The 19,921-nt window shown below is 44.9% G+C and overlaps 1 long non-coding RNA gene across 1 annotated transcript in view; it reads left to right on the top strand.

Annotated features, from left to right (window-relative positions):
* The window catches only part of LOC126188869 (uncharacterized), a 599,182-nt gene that overhangs the window by 441,914 nt on the left and 137,347 nt on the right, over nt 1–19,921 (top strand). Inside the window, exon 2 of the long non-coding RNA XR_007537868.1 lies at nt 11,416–11,466. This is a non-coding gene — a long non-coding RNA (uncharacterized LOC126188869). The remainder of the gene's footprint in view (nt 1–11,415; nt 11,467–19,921) is intronic.

Here is a 19,921-nt window from a genome sequence, read left to right on the forward strand (position 1 = left end):
GCCGTACCCTTGAAAATGGAATGCGCACAGCCGAATACCGAGTCACCTGCTGTGGCTCTAAAAGAATCGTTTGATGTAAACGGAGGAAAGCTGCAGCGTCCTCCGTTATCAGTTTCCCAGTAAAACCTTCAAATGTCCATTATAATTATCCGGGCTGTTATGCCGTGGTCGGTTGATGAATTCTGTGGTGATTCCCAACGTTTCGTCTCCGACTGCGGGAGACATCTTCAAGGGGGTCCGTAGCTCGATGGAAGGTCCAACACACACACTGGCTCGCTACTGACTGCCGCTAAATTCCGTGTCCGCGCGCCCCCGCGCCGCGGCGTGACGTCACGTGTTTTGAAAACGTCAGTGCAATTGGCCGCTGTCCGTCGCCGTCGATCGCCGTTGCCATCACCCAGTAGTGGGCGGGTGGTACACATCTTCTTTAACAGCGGAGTGTTATCAAGACGTTAGCGGACAGAGCTAGAAATATTTGTGAACCTGAGTTGCTCGACGCTGAGATGGAACATCTCCACAATGCACTAACGAAGAACGGATATTCGTCCGCCGAAATATAACGTGCGTTGAGGCAGCCACGCAGAAATCATACTGACGTACAGGCTACTGCAAAATCTAAGGTTTTGCTGCCGTTTGTTAAAAATGTAACGGAAAGAATAGGGAGGATCTTGACGAAGCGGACTATTACCGTAATGTACAAGCCCACCAGGAAGATACAGGAATACCTTAGGCCTGCCAAGGACGCTCGCAAACCATTGGAAAAATCTGGAGTGTGTAGGATCCCATGCAGCTGTGGTGATGTTTATGTGGGTACCACTAAAAGAACTGTTTCTAAACGTTTGGAAGAGCACAAGGAAAATTGTAGAAGAGGAGAAACGGAACGATCAGCTGTTGCGGAGCATGCTTTCCAGCTAGGGAACCACAATATTCGTTTCGAGGAGACGCAAGTACTAGCGGCCACGAGCGGATATTACGAAAGGCTCTACAGGGAGGCAATCGAAATCGCTAAACACCCAAATAATTTCAACCGAAAGGAGGAGGGCGTCAAATTAAACGGTATATGGATGCCGGTGTTAAAGAAGATGTGTACCACCCGTCCACTACTGGGTTATGGCAACGGCGATCGACGGCGACCGACAGCGGCCAATTGCACTGACGTTTTCAAAACACGTGACGTCACGCCGCGGCGCGGGGGCGCGCGGACACGGAATTTAGCGGCAGTCAGTAGCGAGCCAGTGTGTGTGTTGGACCTTCCATCGAGCTACGGACCCCCTTGAAGATGTCTCCCGCAGTCGGAGACGAAACTTCGGGAATCACCACAGAATTCATCAACCGACCACGGCATAACAGCCCGGATAATTATAATGGACATGATATTTCCGGCCGTGAAAGTCTACTTTGTAGTATAAAACCTTCAAATATCACGTAAAAAATTAAAAATCCTGTTTTGGGATCCGTATGTGTTGGTTACTGTACCGTCTTTGTCATTCGATTTGGAGGAAACCATCTGGTACAAAAAGAAGAAAGAATTCTTCTTAGTGTTACATCGCAGTACAATAATAAACTGGCTCTCTTTTCGTCATTGCTCATAATTATTGTGGTACTTCAGAATTAAGTGGCAACGGCCTTGCCAGAGTGGATACACCGGTTGCCGTCAGATTACTGAAGTTAAGCGCTGTCGGGCGTGGCCGGCACTTGTATGGGTGACCACCCGGACAGACATGCGCTGTTGCCATTTTTCGGGGTGCACAGCCTCGTCACATCAACTGAGGAGCTACTCGACCCAATAGTAGCGGCTCCGGTCAAAGAAAACCATCATAACGACCAGGAGTTGGTGTGCTGACCACACGCCCCTCCTATGCGCGTCCTCAGCTGAGGATGATGCGGCGGTCGCATGGTCCAGATGGGCCACTTGTGGCCTGAAGACGGAGTGCTTTCTTTTTTGTGGTACTTGAGAATTAAGTAACCCACCAGACATATTTCGAAACCTTAACGGTAAAAAATATAGTCTCTGACCAGTTTACGTATGGTGCATGCTGGGTCATACTTCGCCGCATACAAAATGTAACTAACGATCCAAAATCATTTTTATGTCTCGAAGATGAGCTAGGTGATTTGCACTGAGGCGACAAAAATCATGGGATACCCCCATATTTGTGGCGGACCTCCTATTGTCCAGTGTAATGCAGCAACTAGATGTGGTGTTGAATGAAAAAGTCGTTGGAGGCCCGTTGCAGATACACTCCTGGAAATTGAAATAAGAACACCGTGAATTCATTGTCCCAGGAAGGGGAAACTTTATTGACACATTCCTGGGGTCAGATACATCACATGATCACACTGACAGAACCACAGGCACATAGACACAGGCAACAGAGCATGCACAATGTCGGCACTAGTACAGTGTATATCCACCTTTCGCAGCAATGCAGGCTGCTATTCTCCCATGGAGAAGATCGTAGAGATGCTGGATGTAGTCCTGTGGAACGGCTTGCCATGCCATTTCCACTTGGCGCCTCAGTTGGACCAGCGTTCGTGCTGGACGTGCAGACCGCGTGAGACGACGCTTCATCCAGTCCCAAACATGCTCAATGGGGGACAGATCCGGAGATCTTGCTGGCCAGGGTAGTTGACTTACACCTTCTAGAGCACGTTGGGTGGCACGGGATACATGCGGACGTGCATTGTCCTGTTGGAACAGCAAGTTCCCTTGCCGGTCTAGGAATGGTAGAACGATGGGTTCGATGACGGTTTGGATGTACCGTGCACTATTCAGTGTCCCCTCGACGATCACCAGTGGTGTACGGCCAGTGTAGGAGATCGCTCCCCACACCATGATGCCGGGTGTTGGCCCTGTGTGCTTCGGTCGTATGCAGTCCTGATTGTGGCGCTCACCTGCACGGCGCCAAACACGCATACGACCATCATTGGCACCAAGGCAGAAGCGACTCTCATCGCTGAAGACGACACGTCTCCATTCGTCCCTCCATTCACGCCTGTCGCGACACCACTGGAGGCGGGCTGCACGATGTTGGGGCGTGAGCGGAAGACGGCCTAACGGTGTGCGGGACCGTAGTCCAGCTTCATGGAGACGGTTGCGAATGGTCCTCGCCGATACCCCAGGTGCAACAGTGTCCCTAATTTGCTGGGAAGTGGCGGTGCGGTCCCCTACGGCACTGCGTAGGATCCTACGGTCTTGGCGTGCATCCGTGCGTCGCTGCGGTCCGGTCCCAGGTCGACGGGCACGTGCACCTTCCGCCGACCACTGGCAACAACATCGATGTACTGTGGAGACCTCACGCCCCACGTGTTGAGCAATTCGGCGATACGTCCACCCGGCCTCCCGCATGCCCACTATACGCCCTCGCTCAAAGTCCGTCAACTGCACATACGGTTCACGTCCACGCTGTCGCGGCATGCTACCAATGTTAAAGACTGCGATGGAGCTCCGTATGCCACGGCAAACTGGCTGACACTGACGGCGGCGGTGCACAAATGCTGCGCAGCTAGCGCCATTCGACGGCCAACACCGCGGTTCCTGGTGTGTCCGCTGTGCCGTGCGTGTGATCATTGCTTGTACAGCCCTCTCGCAGTGTCCGGACCAAGTATGGTGGGTCTGACACACCGGTGTCAATGTGTTCTTTTTTCCATTTCCAGGAGTGTATATTGAGCCACGCTGCCTCCATAGCCACTCACAGTTGCTAAAGTGTTGCCAGAGCGGGATTTAGTACATGAACTGACCTCTCGTTTATGTCCCATAAACGTTCGATGGGATTCAAGGCAGACGATCTGTGTGACTAAACCACTCGCTCAAACTGTCCAGGATATTGTTCAGACCATTTGTCAACAGTTGTGGCCCGATGACCCGCTGCGTTATCATCCATAAAAATTCCGATGTTGTTTGGGAACACGAAGCCCATGAATGGCTGCAAATGGTCTCCAACCAGCCGAACATAGGTTGATGGTTGCAGAGACGACATCACAGTTACAGTTAGTCAGCGTAAACCTGTTGTTGTTGGCCACTGATGCATGGTGTATATGGATCGGACAACCCCTTCAGTATCAACTAAATCCTAAAAATTTAAATGTCGTGTGACTAGGGCCTCCCGTGGGGTAGACCGTTCGCCGGGTGCAAGTCTTTCGATTTGACGCCACTTCGGCGACTTGCGCGTCGTTGGGAATGAAATGATGATGATTAGGACGACACAACACCCAGTCCCTGAGCAGCGAAAAACTCCGACCCAGCCGGGAATCGAACCCGGGCCCTTAGGATTGACATTCTGTCGCGCTGACCACTTCTTTTTTTAAAATCTAGATTCGAACCCGGGTTCTCCGATTCCCAGCCAATTACCTTGGCCATTGCACTATTTTTTTTCTTTTTCATTTTTTAAATTTTTTTATTTTTATTTGTTTATTTTTTTAAACAGAAGAAAAAAAGTGACAGAGGAGGAATCGAACCCGAGCTCTCTGGCGTAATAGTCCGAGCCCAAAACATAAACTGCTTCTAGCATTTTTTTTAAATATATAAGACGATGACTTTATAAAATAAAATTTTTCTGGGAAACGTAAATAAGGGGACATTTTTTCCTTTTTTTTACATAATAGTGAAAAAAATAAAATAAATTATCCTGCTTCTGTCAGTACAAAACAATAACGGTCTACGATTCTCTTTTAGGCGCGTACCTCGCTAATCCCGTCATACCTCACGTTGGTGTCGGGTACGTCTTCACGTGTGTTTGTGGATCCTCTCCACTGTCCTGGTCCTTTCTTGTTCTGATACTTATAGGCAATAATTACATTCTCCTACCCGGGACACCCCAACTGGGTGGGGGATCAAGCTAGGCACTCCCTAAAAAATTTGCGTAATATGTTCGATATCTCGGATGTCTCATAAGCTGCGAGTGATGTTCCTGTAGTAAGGCCCAAAAGTCAAGCACATTTTTACTGCCGTCGCGGAAAAGATAACGCACAGTCAAACCTCGAATCCAAGTCACTGCGTTTGTCTTCGTTCGGGGATAATATGTCCTATCTGGGAGAAGTAGTGTGCGTGGTTCTATTGTTTGCGGCCCCACCCGAAGGAGGAAGGCGATAATTTTTTTGACCAAACACCAGACGTCCGCCGAAGGACCGCATACCAGGCGATGCTCCTCAGTGTCTATAACATTGCACTGCGGACACAGTGGCTCTTCCGCCATATGAATTGTATGCAACCTGGAACGAGTCACGTATTTGCCATTTACCACCTGATACCACAATGCGCGCGTTCCCGTATCGAGGTGTGGGTGGTGCACTGTACGCCATACCACTGACCACCACTCAGCTACAACTAAGTCCTGAAGATGGAGCATTGAAGCGCCGAAACTGGTAGCTACACAACAAACGACAATATAAGGACTGCTGTCTGTGTTTCACATTCTTACAATAAACATTTCCAGCCAGTGATCAGTCCAGTTGGACTAGAGGACCCAGTCCATACCATGTAAATATAGCCTACACCATTATGGAACCACCACCACATTGCAGAGCGCCTCGTTGACAACTTCGGTTGGTGTGCAACACACACCGAGCGAGGTGGCGCAATTGTTAGCACACTGGCCTCGCATTCGGGAGGACGACTGTTCAAACGGCGATCCTGATTTAGGTTTTCGGAGATTTCCATAAATCGATTGTGGCAAATGCCGGGATGGTTTCATTGAAAGGGCACGGCCGACTTCCTTCTCATCCTTCTTTACTCCGATGGGACCGTCGACCACCTGTGGCACACTCGAACCATACCATCAGCTGTTACCAACTGAAATCGGGACTCAACTGACCAGGCCACAGTTGTCCAATCGTCTAGGGTCCAACCGACTTGGTTACGAGCCCAGGAGATGTCGTACTGTTAGGACTCGCATCTACCGTCGGCTGCCATAGCCCATTACCGCCAGATTTCGCCGCACTGTCCTAACGGATACGTTCATCTATGTCCCACAGTGATTTCTGCTGTTATTTCGCGCAGTGTTTCTGGTCTGTTAGCACTGACAACTCTATGAAAAGCCGCTACTCCCGGTCGTTAAGTTCAGGGCGTCGGCCGCTGCGTTGTCCGTGGTCAGAGGTAATGTCTGAAATTTGGTATTCTCGGCGTACTCTTGACACTGTGGATCTCGAAATACTGAATTCTCTAACGTTCTTCGAAATGGTATGTCCCATGCATCTAGCTCTAACTACCATTCCGCCTTCAGAGTCTGTTCGAGTCGTGAAGCCACAATCACGTCAGAATGATTTACCCATGAATCACCTGAGCAGAAGTGACTGCTCTGATAGTGCACTGTCCTTTTATTCCTAGTGTACGCGACACTACCGCCATCTGTGTATGCGCATATCGTTAGCCCACAACTTTGTCACCTGAGTGTATACTGTCCAGTCACATTCACGGATCACCTATGAAAAGCGTGCATAATCGCTTTTTGCAGTGCAGGCCACTGCAAGACGTACAGTAAGAGAGTCGTTGAGGTTCTAGAGGGTAAGGATGTGGACTCATGCAGACTGCAATGCTGTGGCTAGTTGCGCTAGACTTCACAGATGAGGATCCATGGTGCGAACAGCCCGATAGGGGTGGTCCCACCGATTCAAATGCGGGGAGTTTGGTGGCCGGGGGAATACGGTAAACTGACCGTAGCACTCTTCGAACCACTCACATACACTGCAACCTGTGTGGTCTGTCGCATTGCCCTGCTGGTAAATGCCATCGTGTCGCGAATAAAGAAACTTCATGTTGGGGTGGATATGGTCCCCAAAGATAAATGCATACTTGCTCTGATCTATTCTGCCTTCCAGAATGTCGAGATCACGCATGGAACGCCATGGAAGTATTCCTCATACCATAAGGCTCAATCCTCCGGCGCGGACCCTTCTGACGATGATTGTAGGGTGTTTGCTTTCAGACGTTTCACGCCACTGGAGCATAAAACGTGATTCATGTGCAAAGGCCACCTGTCGCCAGTCACTGGACCTCCAGTTGCGGCATTGGCGTCCAAATTTCAACCTTCGTTGCCGATGCATCGGTGAACTGCCAGATTCCTTTTTACGTCAGTGCCGATTCGAGCGCAGATCAGTATTTATTTATACGAGGGTGAGTCAAATGAAGACCTTAGATTTTTAATAACAAGTCGAAATTTCGCGCCGTTATCCTGTAAGTTGCTAAGCGTACTACAAACAGCGTGCAGAATGGCCTGTAGGTGGCAGCATAGTGCAGATGCATACATACCGTCGCAGTATCAGTAGAAAGATGGCCGCTCCATTTGCGACTTACACCAGGGAAGAACAGCGTTCTGTTATTCGGTTTTTGCGTAGTGAAGCTGTGAAACCTATTGAAATTCATCGACCAATGAAGGTTCAGTACGGTGATGCATGTTTGTCACAGCAGCAAGTCTACGAATGGAGTGGGAAGTTCGCAAATGGTGTGACTTCAGTGGAAGATGCTCCTCGTCCAGGTCAGGCACAACGAGTTGTGACTCCACAGATAATTGCAGCACTGGAAGCCATAGTGAAGGAAAACCGCCGAGTGACACTGAATTACATTGCAGCATGTTTACAGATTAGTCATGGGTCAACACACCACATTGTGCATGATGTGCTCCAGTTTCACAGTGTCTGCAAGATGGTTGCGACGGCAGCTGACTACTGAAATGAGAGAACGACGTGTTGATGCTTGTGAAGAACTTCTTCGGCGCTTTGAACGAGAAGGTGATGGCTTCCTTGCAAGAATCGTTACTGGGGACGAAACCTGGATTCACTTCCACCAACCGGAAACGAAGAGAGCGAGCAAGGAATGGCGCTATTCCTCATCACCAAAACTAAAGGACATTCGAACAGAACCACCAGCAGGGAAGGTTATGTTGACTCTCTTTTGGGACGAAAAAGGCGTCATTTTGGGGCATTACATGCCTAGAGGGACCACTGTCACCAGTGCATCATACACAGATATCCTAAAAAATCATCTGCGGCCTGCAATCAAATCAAAGGGACGTGGATTGCTGTCAGCAGGTGTCCTTTTGCAAGATGACAATGCAAGGCCCTACACTGCCCGTACAACAATTGCAACAATCACAGACCTGAATTTTGAGTGTCTTCCTCATCCACCATACTTACCAGACCGTGCCCCAAGTGATTTCCATATGTTTGGACCACTCGAAGACGCAATGGGAGGAAGGAAGTTCCGTTCTGATGAAGAGGTACGCCACGCGGTGCATGAGTGGTTGCGTGGACTACCAAAAGAATTTTTTTCTAAAGGAATATATGCCCTTTGTAAGCGCTGGAGGACTTGCATTGAGCGTGGGGGAGATTATGTTGAAAAGTGATACAGCTTTGTGCCACTTCTGCGCAATAAATAATATTTTAAAAAAATATTTAAGGTTTTCATTTGACTCACCCTAGTAGCATCCACATGTAGCAATGAATGCATATGAACATTTTATTTAGATTTAACATTCTCATGTTTCAAATCTTGTATTTTACATTGTGTAATTTGCATGCTAGACACTACAACACACAACTGCCGCTAGGCAGCGTTGAAGTTAGAGACAACGGTCAGGAGGACGCTCCGGGAACGAGCCCCGATAGAGACCGCGTTAAGGCAGGCCGTTTGCGGTTCTCCACAAGACATGCTCTTTTGGAAAGGGGCATAAGGCGTTCAAAAATGTTGCCCAGCACTCTGTTCGTCTTTAAAGCTGTCGCCTTTGCTTCTTTTTATATGACCTTTGTTGCCTTTTATCTGGTGACGCCTACGTAGCAGTTGCAACTAGGGAATTTAATACACACATCGAAAAAGTTTTGCATCACCCCGGTTCCCACAACTGAAGACAGACGTTGACAGTGGATATTGTATCACAGACACAGTCCCTTTGACTGTTCAGAGATGTCACTAAACCCGCCCAAACATTTAACCAACCATTATGAACATCGCCTCTTAGACGGAGGGAGACCGATAGCCGATCAGTTCCAGTCATTCCACCAGGAAGGAGGTACACGGCTCGTGTTGTCTGCAGTTCAACAACGCCTAGACGGTCAATACCTCGGTTCAATCGCATCCGCATTGTTACTTTGTGCCAGGAAGGGCTCTCAACTAGGGAAGTGTCCAGGCGTCTCGGAATGAACCAAGGCGACGTTGTTCGGACATGGAGGAGTTACAGAGAGACAGGAACTGTCGATGACATGCCTCGTTCAGGCCGCCCAAGGGCTACTACTGCAGTGGATAACGCTACCTACGGATTATGGCTTGGAGGAACCCTGACAGCAACGCCACCATGTTGAATAATGCTTTTCATGCAGCCACAGGACGTCGTGTTACAACTCAAACTGTGTGCAACTTCACTCCCGACGTCCATAGCGAGGTCCGTCTTTGCAACCAAAATACCATGCAGCACGGTACAGATAGGTCCAGCAACATGCCGAATGGACCGCTTAGGATCGGCACCACATTCTCTTCACCAGTGACTGTTTGGAGGCAGCCCGGTCAGGCTGAACGCCTTAGACACATTATCCAGTGAGAGCAGTAAGGTGGAGGTCCAAAAAATGGTTCAAATGGCTCTGAGCACTATGGGACTTAACATCTGTGGTCATCAGTCCCCTAGAACTTAGAAGTACTTAAACCTAACTAACCTAAGGACATCACACAACACCCAGCCATCACGAGGCAGAGAAACAAGGTGGAGGTTCCCTGCTGTTCTGAAGTGGCATTATGTGGGACAGACGTACGCCGCTGGTGGTTACGGAAGGCGCCGTAACGGCTGTACGATACGAGAATGCCATCCTCCGACCGATAGTGCAACCATACCGGCAGCATGTTGGCGAGGCATTCGTCTTCATGGACGAAATTTCGCGCCCCCATCGTGCACCTGTTGTGAATGACTTCCTTCAGGAAAAATTTGGAAATTTGTGGTAAGGTCCTATGGGACCAAAGTGCTGAGGTCATCGGTCCCTAAGCTTACACACTACTTAATCTAAAACTAACTTACGCTAAGGACAACGCACACACCCATGCCCGAGGGAGGACTCGAACCTTCAACGGGGGAGGCCACATGGACCGTGACAAGGCGCCTGAGACCGCGCGGCTTCCCCAAGCGGCACTTCCTTCAGGACAACGATATCGCTCGACGAGAGTGGCCAGCATGTTCTACAGATATGGACCCTATCTAACATGTCCGGCATAGATTGAAAGAGGCTGTTTATGGACGACATGACCAAACAACCACTCTGAGGGATCTATGCCGAATCGCCGTTGAGGAGTGGGACAATCTGGACCAACAATGCCTTGATGAACGTGTGAATAGTATGCCACGACGAATACAAGCATGCGTCAATGCAAGAGGACGTGCTACTGGGTATTACAGGTACCAGTGTGTACAGCAATCTGGACCACCACCTCCGAAGGTCTCGCTGTATGGTGGTACAACATGCAATGTGTGGTTTTCATGAGCAATAAAAAGGGCAGAAATGATGTTTATATTGATCTCTACTCCAATTTTCTGTACAGGTTCCGGAACTCTCGGAACTGAGGTGATGCAAAACTTTTTTTGATGTGTGTATGGCTCTGCTCTTTATTTACGAAGTGACAGTATCTGATCATCCAGAACAAGTCTGGAAACCAAAATGAAACCACAAATTAGTGAAATCGCTACTGGATTCTCTACATGATCTGTTTGCCGCCTTGGTGCATTTAGATCATACCGCTGGACACTCAACAGAATAACCACCTGTGTTAGAATGAGTAACCTGTCTCCACCACTGGAGTGGAGTGCCTTTGTACAGGGTAGAGAAAGGAAAAACCTGATAGCTTCACGGTAGGATAGGGGACAAACTGGAAGCAAGACTAGTATCTGCTGGAGAAACTGTGATTTGTGAAAGAACATCATTAAAAATTCAATTTCGATTTTCTTGTTCACACTGATCTGCTGTACTTGTTAGGATAAAAGTTCATGCATGCTCTCAGTATATTAGGAAAAATTAAAATATGCGACCCTTAGATTTACTTATTAATATTACTACACGTTATACGGTTTCCAACAGCACAGCGTATTATCTTGACAAATTGATGGCGACACATTACTTCTAACGTAGATGATATACTGCCTACCAAAGCAACATTGCAGAAAATTGACGTCTAGTACAACCATTGATCAGAGTCACTGATTTGGAGCGTTTAGTATTATTATTGTGTTAGTCAAATGGTGCCATTGTATTACTGCTATTCATATGGAGAATTCATTAGTTTCAGTGGAGTTCCTTTTCCGGTGTTTTAACGTGAGCTGATCATCAGAGTTTAAAAACATTTTGTGCCTTTTTTTTGTTATGTTAGATGTTATAATGTTTCCACAAGATGATGTATTATTCATATTGCATGACAGACTCAGGATCTTACTCGCTTTTTCTTTTCAGGTACGGCTGCATTCTATAGGTGTTAGAGCAGCTCTGGAAATATCACCACAAGTACGTATTCCATGGCAAAGGAAATTGCTAACATTGCTAAATTTTAGTCTGTAGATAAATGCATCATCTGCCCCCCTTCCCTCCTCTCTCTCCCTCCCTCCCCCCCCCCTCCCGCTCTCTCTCTCTCTTTGTAATCAGAACCTGAGAGTGTCATATTACTTTCTCTCCTAAACATCGTTAAACTCGATCGTCGACAGTACTGAACCATGCAAATATACGGCACATGAGATCGAACGTAACTTCAAAATTGCCTATGTAGTTCGAAACTAATTATGGAAAGTAATACATTGTTCTGAATGTAGTAACTGAAAGCTCGACAGTCGCAGAAAACTGCTACATAGTTGTTCACAGCGATTAAAAGAGACGAAAATGTGAATTTTAAAATTTTTCGGCGAACTTAGTATTCCAAGAAGTTTTGAGGATGCAACCTGTCGTCGCTAACTTTACTGGACGATACTGCGATTGATCGACTGCCATTCATCCTCGGGTGAGACATCGAAGACTTGAACTGAAATGAGCGATGGCCGACTGCAAGCCCGGTACGTGTTTGAATAGAAGGAAAATGCTTCTTTCCGTTAGAAGGCTCGGGTACGGAGGCGAAAGTTGTTAGCGGTGATTTTATCATGTAGCTGTGTCCTTAAATTGTATTTACCGAATACGCGGATAACTTTTAAAAGCAAGCATTTCGAAATACATATATCACGTAAAACAGGATTTTGAAGTAGTGTAATTTTCATATCGTTACCGGCTTTCCCAACGGATGAGCTCATGTCAGCGTTTCAGAGTACTGTTTATCTGATAACATCTTACGTCATTATAATTTGTGCGCATGGGGGAAGAGATTAAAGTTTCTTATTCGTCTCAAATTACTTACAGATGTACTTATTCTGAATTTTACGATGTGTCATTGCAGATTCATGGAGTGCTGGTTAAAGCCGTCCTTGTCATTACGCAGTTCGTAAATATCTGCTTCCGATTCGCCGACTTACGCCAAGGAGATTTTGTTTGTCTATTGTCTCTAAGAAAAAAGTTCTTTTTAACGGAGTATATAGAGCACTTAGTGGTTTTAAATGGGTACACTGCTTAGATACATAAAACAATTCTTAGTTTGCAAGATTAGCCGAGCGGTCTAGGGCGCTGCAGTCATGGACTGTGCTGCTGGTCCCGGCGGAGGTTCGAGTCCTCCCTTGTCCTTAGGATAATTTAGGTTAAGTAGTGTGTAAGTTTAAGGACTGATGACCTTAGCAGTTAAGTCCTATAAGATTTCACACACATTTGAACATTTTTTGAGTTTGCAAGACGGCATTATACTACCGATTAGACTGTGCAGTCAGTTTATAAACAGTGGAAAATGACACTCTGTTGGGTGAAGGAAAAATTGTGGATTGAAAAGAGGTGAAACAATGTACAGAGGTAACATGTATTGTATTTAACTTGTCTCTAAAATTCATATGCCGTGTGCAATGTCACCAGAGAACAGTCCATGCACAGACTACGAGATCTTCAGACTGAAACTGTTGGTGTTTTCCACACTCTCGTGCAATCCAAGATGGAAGAGTTCAAAGTGGATCGTACTGCTGATATAAGTGGTCCACTTCTCGTTATAACAAGGACTTAGTGTAGCTGGGCGTTAACTGTGCACAAAAACGGTATTTATTCGGCTCTGAGTGACAACCCTTCGTAAGTTCCATGACATTTTAACTGATTTTAGCCCTACGCACTATTCTAAAGAGAGAACTGCGCAACGGAATTTTAATTGTTGAGCCCCAGAACGACCGATCAGGGATCACACTTTGCTGATATATTAGGTAATTCTGTCTTGCAGGGCAGAGAATGCTAAAGATTTCTGGACATAGAGCACGTGCTGGCGCGCGTGAAACCTAACGAACTACGTAGCTGTATTATAAACGTGTACTTCATGAACTTAGCGTACTCCTGAGATTGCATCTACGTGAAACACTCATAAAAATACTAAACCTGTGGTTACATACCAGGAAAAAATACTAACATAGCGATCATTTGTCAGTAAAGGGACGAGTGGTGTAGGGGAGCGCTACATCGACGCGCAATTACTCACGCACTTACATTCGAAAGCGAAGTTCACCACCTTCCATTACTAATTGAATCATCAAAACCGCTCGTGACTCACAGCGCAAAGAACGATGATAAATAGGTACACGTTGGACGAAATGCTTCATGTGTCTGATCAAACACAGAAACCAGTTCCTTCTGAATTTACGTAAAAACGATCCTGAAATCGTCACTCGCGACAATTAGGCATTGCTCTTAATGACGGAATTTCATCGTTATAGAGAAAATCCAAAATTACTACTGAGCACTATGGGACTTAACTGCTGAGGTCATCAGTCCCCTAGAACTTGGAACTACTTAAGGGGCTCCGGAACGCCCTATACTTGCAATGTTAAAACAACGCTTATAAATTACATCTTTCCTCACAAAGTATTTGAGGTAGGAAGTTGAACTTTTTACAGATTATTTATTGGAATATGAGCTACAACTTAACACAGGGATTTTACAAAATTTTAGTTCAGTTATTAAAGATGATTTTTTTCCATTGTAATGAAAATTCACAACATTTTTTTGCAACTTTTTATTTATATATTCAAAAATATACAGTTTTTTGGAAAAAGGCTGTGTTGAATTATGCAGAAGGTACTGTGTAACATTTACTGAAAGTTTGAAACAAATATGTTTGGAAGATCCTTAGAAAACATGAAATTAGTATGAGAAAATAAAAGTTTTGGGAATCGAGCGACAAAGATTGGATTAACTTTTTAGTGCATTCCAGGTCCATAGGATGGATTACCTTCATCCTCTGCAAACTCCTCCTCCAGCTTCCTCTTGTTCCTCCTCCTGTTTACTGTTGCTTGTATTTCTAGACTCTTTACAGCCCTGTCTGCAGCCCGAAGGCGTTCCTTGTCTAAAGCAAGCATCGCTCGTACCATGTTAGAACCTATCTTCATTCCCATATTTCTAAATACCTTGCACCTTAGAATGTTGCCATCATTGAAAGTCGCAACAGCATCATACACACCAAAGTGAAGTGTTTCTATTCCAACAAATACAGTCCTGGGGATTCTCGACCATATAACACTATTTACACTTTCATTGGGGTTTTGAGTTTTTCCGTGAATACACTTTCTCAACAGTTCAGGTGCTGCTAAGTCTCTGAAAATAGGTTAGCCACAACACATACTTTTATCTCACATCACTAAAATGTACCTGATGAACGCGGACGTTAATAATAACACCATTTGACAGCAGTTTAACAGCGCCACAGTGGGTCACGCCCATGTAGAACACATTTCAAAAAAAAATTTAAAAATAGTTGTAGTCTTCGGAATTGAATAAATTATATATCTATTAAAAGGTAATAGTCTGCAGATTCAGAAAACGCAAAAAAGTAAAAATTGAACTTTTCATGATTTTGAGCCTTTCCGGAGCCCCTTAATAAAGAAGCAGTGATTGCTTGTTGTGACTGCTCTCATCCACGTCCCGCGAAATTCTCTCCAAGACTTAAACTGCCTCGTTTCTGCATACAGAGAGCGACACAATTTGGTGGGGTACATTGAACAGTGGCCAAACTGCCTTTTTAGCAAGAGCAGGCGTTTCCTTCAATCAGATGACAGGAGGAGAAACGCCCGCTTCTCTTGACCTGAGATTTTTCGCTTCATTCAACGGCTGAAATTTCGAGGACGGCGTCCCGCGAAATAACCAACCACGCGGCCAAACGACAGGGGGCGTGCAGACACGTCTGCACACACTGTGTGTAGCGCCGACTTGACGACATCCGAGCTGGCTTCGAAAATAACGTTCAACTGCCTGCCCAGGCTGCTACTGCAAAGCTAAGCAAGAGCTTCCACTTGAATTTGCCTAGTTGCATGCATTTATTATACCACATTCATTCAAGAATGGAGAAGCTTCCATGTTTGGGTCAGGTGGTAATAGGTACATGTTCTACTGACTGTAATTTGTAATTGTTATTCCAATCCCAAAGAAAGCAGGTGTTGACAGATGTGAAAATTACCGAACAATCAGTTTAATAAGCCACAGCTGCAAAATACTAACACGAATTCTTTACAGACGAATGGAAAAACTGGTAGAAGCCGACCTCGGGGAAGATCAGTTTGGATTCCGTAGAAATACTGGAACACGTGAGGCAATACTGACCCTACGACTTATCTTAGAAGAAAGATTAAGGAAAGGCAAACCTACGTTTCTAGCATTTGTAGACTTAGAGAAAGCTTTTGACAATGTTGACTGGAATACTCTCTTTCAAATTCTAAAGGTGGCAGGGGTAAAATACAGGCAGCGAAAGGCTATTTACAATTTGTACAGAAACCAGATGGCAGTTATAAGAGTCGAGGGACATGAAAGGGAAGCAGTGGTTAAGAAGGGAGTAAGACAGGGTTGTAGCCTCTCCCCGATGTTATTCAATCTGTATATTGAGCAAGCAGTAAAGGAAACAAAAGACAAATTCGGAGTAGGTATTAAAATACATGGAGAAGAAATAAAAACGTTGAGGTTCGCCGATGATATTGTAATTCTGTCAGAGACAGCAAAGGACTTGGAAGAGCAGTTGAACGGAATGGATGGTGTCTTGAAGGGAGGATATAAGATGAACATCAACAAAAGCAAAACGAGGATAATGGAATGTAGTCGAATTAAGTCGGGTGATGTTGAGGGTATTAGATTAGGAAATGAGACACTTAAAGTAGTAAAGGAGTTTTGCTATTTGGGGAGCGAAATAACTGATGATGGTCGAAGTAGAGAGGATATAAAATGTAGACTGGCAATGGCAAGGAAAGCGTTTTTGAAGAAGAGAAATTTGTTAACATCGAGTATAGATTTAAGTGTCAGGAAGTCATCTCTGAAAGTATTTGTATGGAGCGTAGCCATGTATGGAAGTGAAACATGGACGATAAATAGTTTGGACAAGAAGAGAATAGAAGCTTTCGAAATGTGGTGCTACAGAAGAATGCTGAAGATTAGATGGGTAGATCACATAACTAATGAGGAAGTACTGAATAGGATTGGGGAGAAGAGAAGTTTGTGGCACAACTTGACCAGAAGAAGGGATCGGTTGGTAGGACATGTTCTGAGGCATCAAAGGATCACCAATTTAGTATTGGAGGGCAGCGTGGAGGGTAAAAATCGTAGGGGGAGACCAAGAGATGAATACACTAAGCAGATTCAGAAGGATGTAGGTTGCAGTAGGTATTGGGAGATGAAGAAGCTTGCACAGGATAGAGTAGCATGGAGAGCTGCATCAAACCAGTCTCAGGACTGAAGATCATAACAACAACAACAATATTGTTGTTGTGGCTTGATGCAGTTCTTCATGCTACTCTGTCGTGTGTAAGCCTCTTCATCTCCGAAAAACTGCTGCGACTCACATCCTTCTGAATCTCCTCACTGTACTTCTCCCCCTAAATCCCCCCCCCCCCCCCCACACACACACACTCATTCACTTCTCTCTAGTACTAAATCCTTACAGGCCCATAACGTTAACGTCGATATGCAGCAGGAGTTTAGAACATATACTCTGTTCGAACATTATGAATTACCTCGAAGGAAACGATCTATTGACACACAGTCAACATGGGTTTAGAAAACATCGTTCCTGTGAAACACAACTAGCTCTTTATTCACATGAAGTGCTGAGTGCTATTGACAAGGGATTTCAGGTCGATTCCGTATTCCTGGATTTCCGGAAGGCTTTTGACACTGTACCACACAAGCGGCTCGTAATAAAATTGCGTGCTTATGGAATATCGTCTCAGTTATGTGACTGGATTTGCGATTTCCTGTCAGAGAGGCCACAGTTCGTAGTAATTGACGGAAAGTCGTCGAGTAAAGCAGAATTGATTTCAGGCGTTCCCCAAGGTAGTGTTATAGGCTCTTTGCTGTTTCTTATCTATATAAACGATTTGGGAGACAATCAGGCCATCCATCTTCAGTTGTTTGCAGATGACGCTGTCATTTATCGACTAATAAATTAATCAGAAGATCAAAACAAACTACAAAACGATTTAGATAAAATATCTGAATGGTGCGAAAAGTGTCAGTTGACCCTAAATAACTAAAAGAGTGAGGTCATCCACATGAGTGCTAAAAGGAACTCGTTAAACTTCGGTTACACGATAAATCAGTCTAATCTAAAAGCCGTAAATTCAACTAAATACCTAGGTATTACAATACAAACGACTTAAATTGGAAAGAACACATAGAAGATGTTGTGGAGAAGGCTAACCAAAGGCTGCGCTTTATTGGCAGGACACTTAGTAAATGTAACACACCTACTAAGGAGACTGCCTATACTACGCTTGTCCGTCCTCTTTTACATTACTGCTGCGCGATGTGGGATTCTTACCAGGTAGGACGGACGGAGTACATCGAAAAAGTTCAAACAAAGGCAGCACGTTTTGTATTATCGCGAAATATGGGAGAGAGTGTCACAGAAATGATACAGGATTTGGGCTGGAAATCATTAAAAGCAAGGCGTTTTTCGTTGCGACGGAATCTTCTCACGAAATTCCAATCACCAACTTTTTCCTCCGAATGCGAAAATATTTTGTTGACACCGAACTACATAGGGCGGAACGATCACCGCTATAAAATAAGTGAAATCAGAGCTCCTACGGAAAGGTACAGGTGTTCATTCTTCCCGCGAGCTATACCAGATTGGAATAATAGAGAATTGTGAAAGTGGTTCGATGAACCCTCTGCCAAGCACTTAAATGTGATTTGCAGAGTATCCATGTAGATGTAGATGGTCCCTTGATGTCTCAGAATGTGTCCTATCAACCGATTCCTTCTTTTGGTCAAGTTGTGCCACAAATTTTTTTCACCCAATTTATTCAATACTTCCCCATTAATTACGTGATCGGTCCATCTTATCTTAAACATTCCTTCGTAGCACCACATTTGTAAATCTTCTATTCTCTTCTTGTCTAATCACTTTATCGCACTATGTTTCATTTCCATACATTGCTACACGCCATACAAATACCTTCAGAAATGGCTTCCCAAGACTTAAATCTACATTCGATGTTAACAAAATTCTCTTCTTTAGAAATGCTTTCCTTGACATTGCCAGTCTACATTTTACATTCTCTGCACCTCGGTCATCATCAGTTATTCTGCTGCCCAAACAGCAAAAATCATCTACTACTTTAAGTGTCTGGTTTCGTAATCTAATTCCCATAGCATCTTCTCATTTAATTCGACTACATTCCATTGTCCTTGTTTTGTTTTTGCACATGTTCATCTTATATTTTCCTTTCAAGACAATGTCCATCCCGTTCCACTGGTTTTCCAAGTACTTTCCTGTCTCTGACAGAATCACAATATCATCGGCAAACCTCAAAGTTTTTGTCTCTCCTCCCTGAACTTTAATTCCAAGTCCAAATTCGTCCTTGGTTTTCTTTACTGCTTGTTAAATGTACAGATTGAATAATATTGGGGATAGGCTACAACCCTCTCTCATTCCCTTCTCAATCTCTGCTTTTCATGCACCTCGACTTTTATAACCGCCTTCTGACTTTTGTACAAGTTGTAAACAGCCTTTCGCTTCCGGTAGTTTATTGCTGATACCTTCGGAATTTCAAAGACAGTGTTCGCCAAAATTGTCAAAAGCTTTCTCTAAGTCTACAAATGCTAGGAACGTAGGTTTGCCTTTCCTTAACCCATCTTCTAAGGTAAGTCGTGTTCTAAATTTCTTCGAAACGAAATCTGGTATGGGGTCATAATATATATAGCAGTTCATGACAAATTACAAAACTCCGCCATCTCTCTCCCCACATCCACCACTGCTGGCGGCTCACCTCCAACTGCGCAACGCTACGCGCTGTTCACATCCAGCTGCCGCTGCCTAACACTACAATGGCAGACAACAATGCAAATTAGCCACAGGCTGCACACAGCACAGCCAGTGATTTTCATACAGAGCGCTACGTAACGTTGCCAATAAGAAAATATAAACAGCCTACTTACAAATCTTACATAGGGCATAGTTTTCGCCCAACCTCATACTTAACGATGTATTTTACAGAAACTATAGAAACCGAAAATGATTTCCACCTTTCAACCCCTCACCCAAAATTTGATATGATAGGAGTGGCAACCTTTTACCATATATTAAGAGGAGCCAACTAAAGAATTTGGTTCTCAGTGGAAACTTTTTTCTTTAATTATTTCGAAATAAACCTCAATTTTCCCGTACCACGCAGGGAAGTGTACTGAGGTCTAATGTGAGTCCTGCTAGCAATTAGCGTTAAGGAATGCAATTTATGTATTGAAACAAGCTGTATTCATCGTCCACTCAAAGAGACATCGTTTCTAAAATTCTCTACACAAAAATGCTGATTGTTACAAAAGCTATGACTTTTCAGACTTCATTAGTGAATCTTTTACAATTTGCAAGAGACATTTA

The sequence above is a fragment of the Schistocerca cancellata genome, chromosome 5 (assembly GCF_023864275.1).
Source record: "Schistocerca cancellata isolate TAMUIC-IGC-003103 chromosome 5, iqSchCanc2.1, whole genome shotgun sequence".
Classification (NCBI taxonomy): Eukaryota; Metazoa; Arthropoda; class Insecta; order Orthoptera; family Acrididae; genus Schistocerca; species Schistocerca cancellata.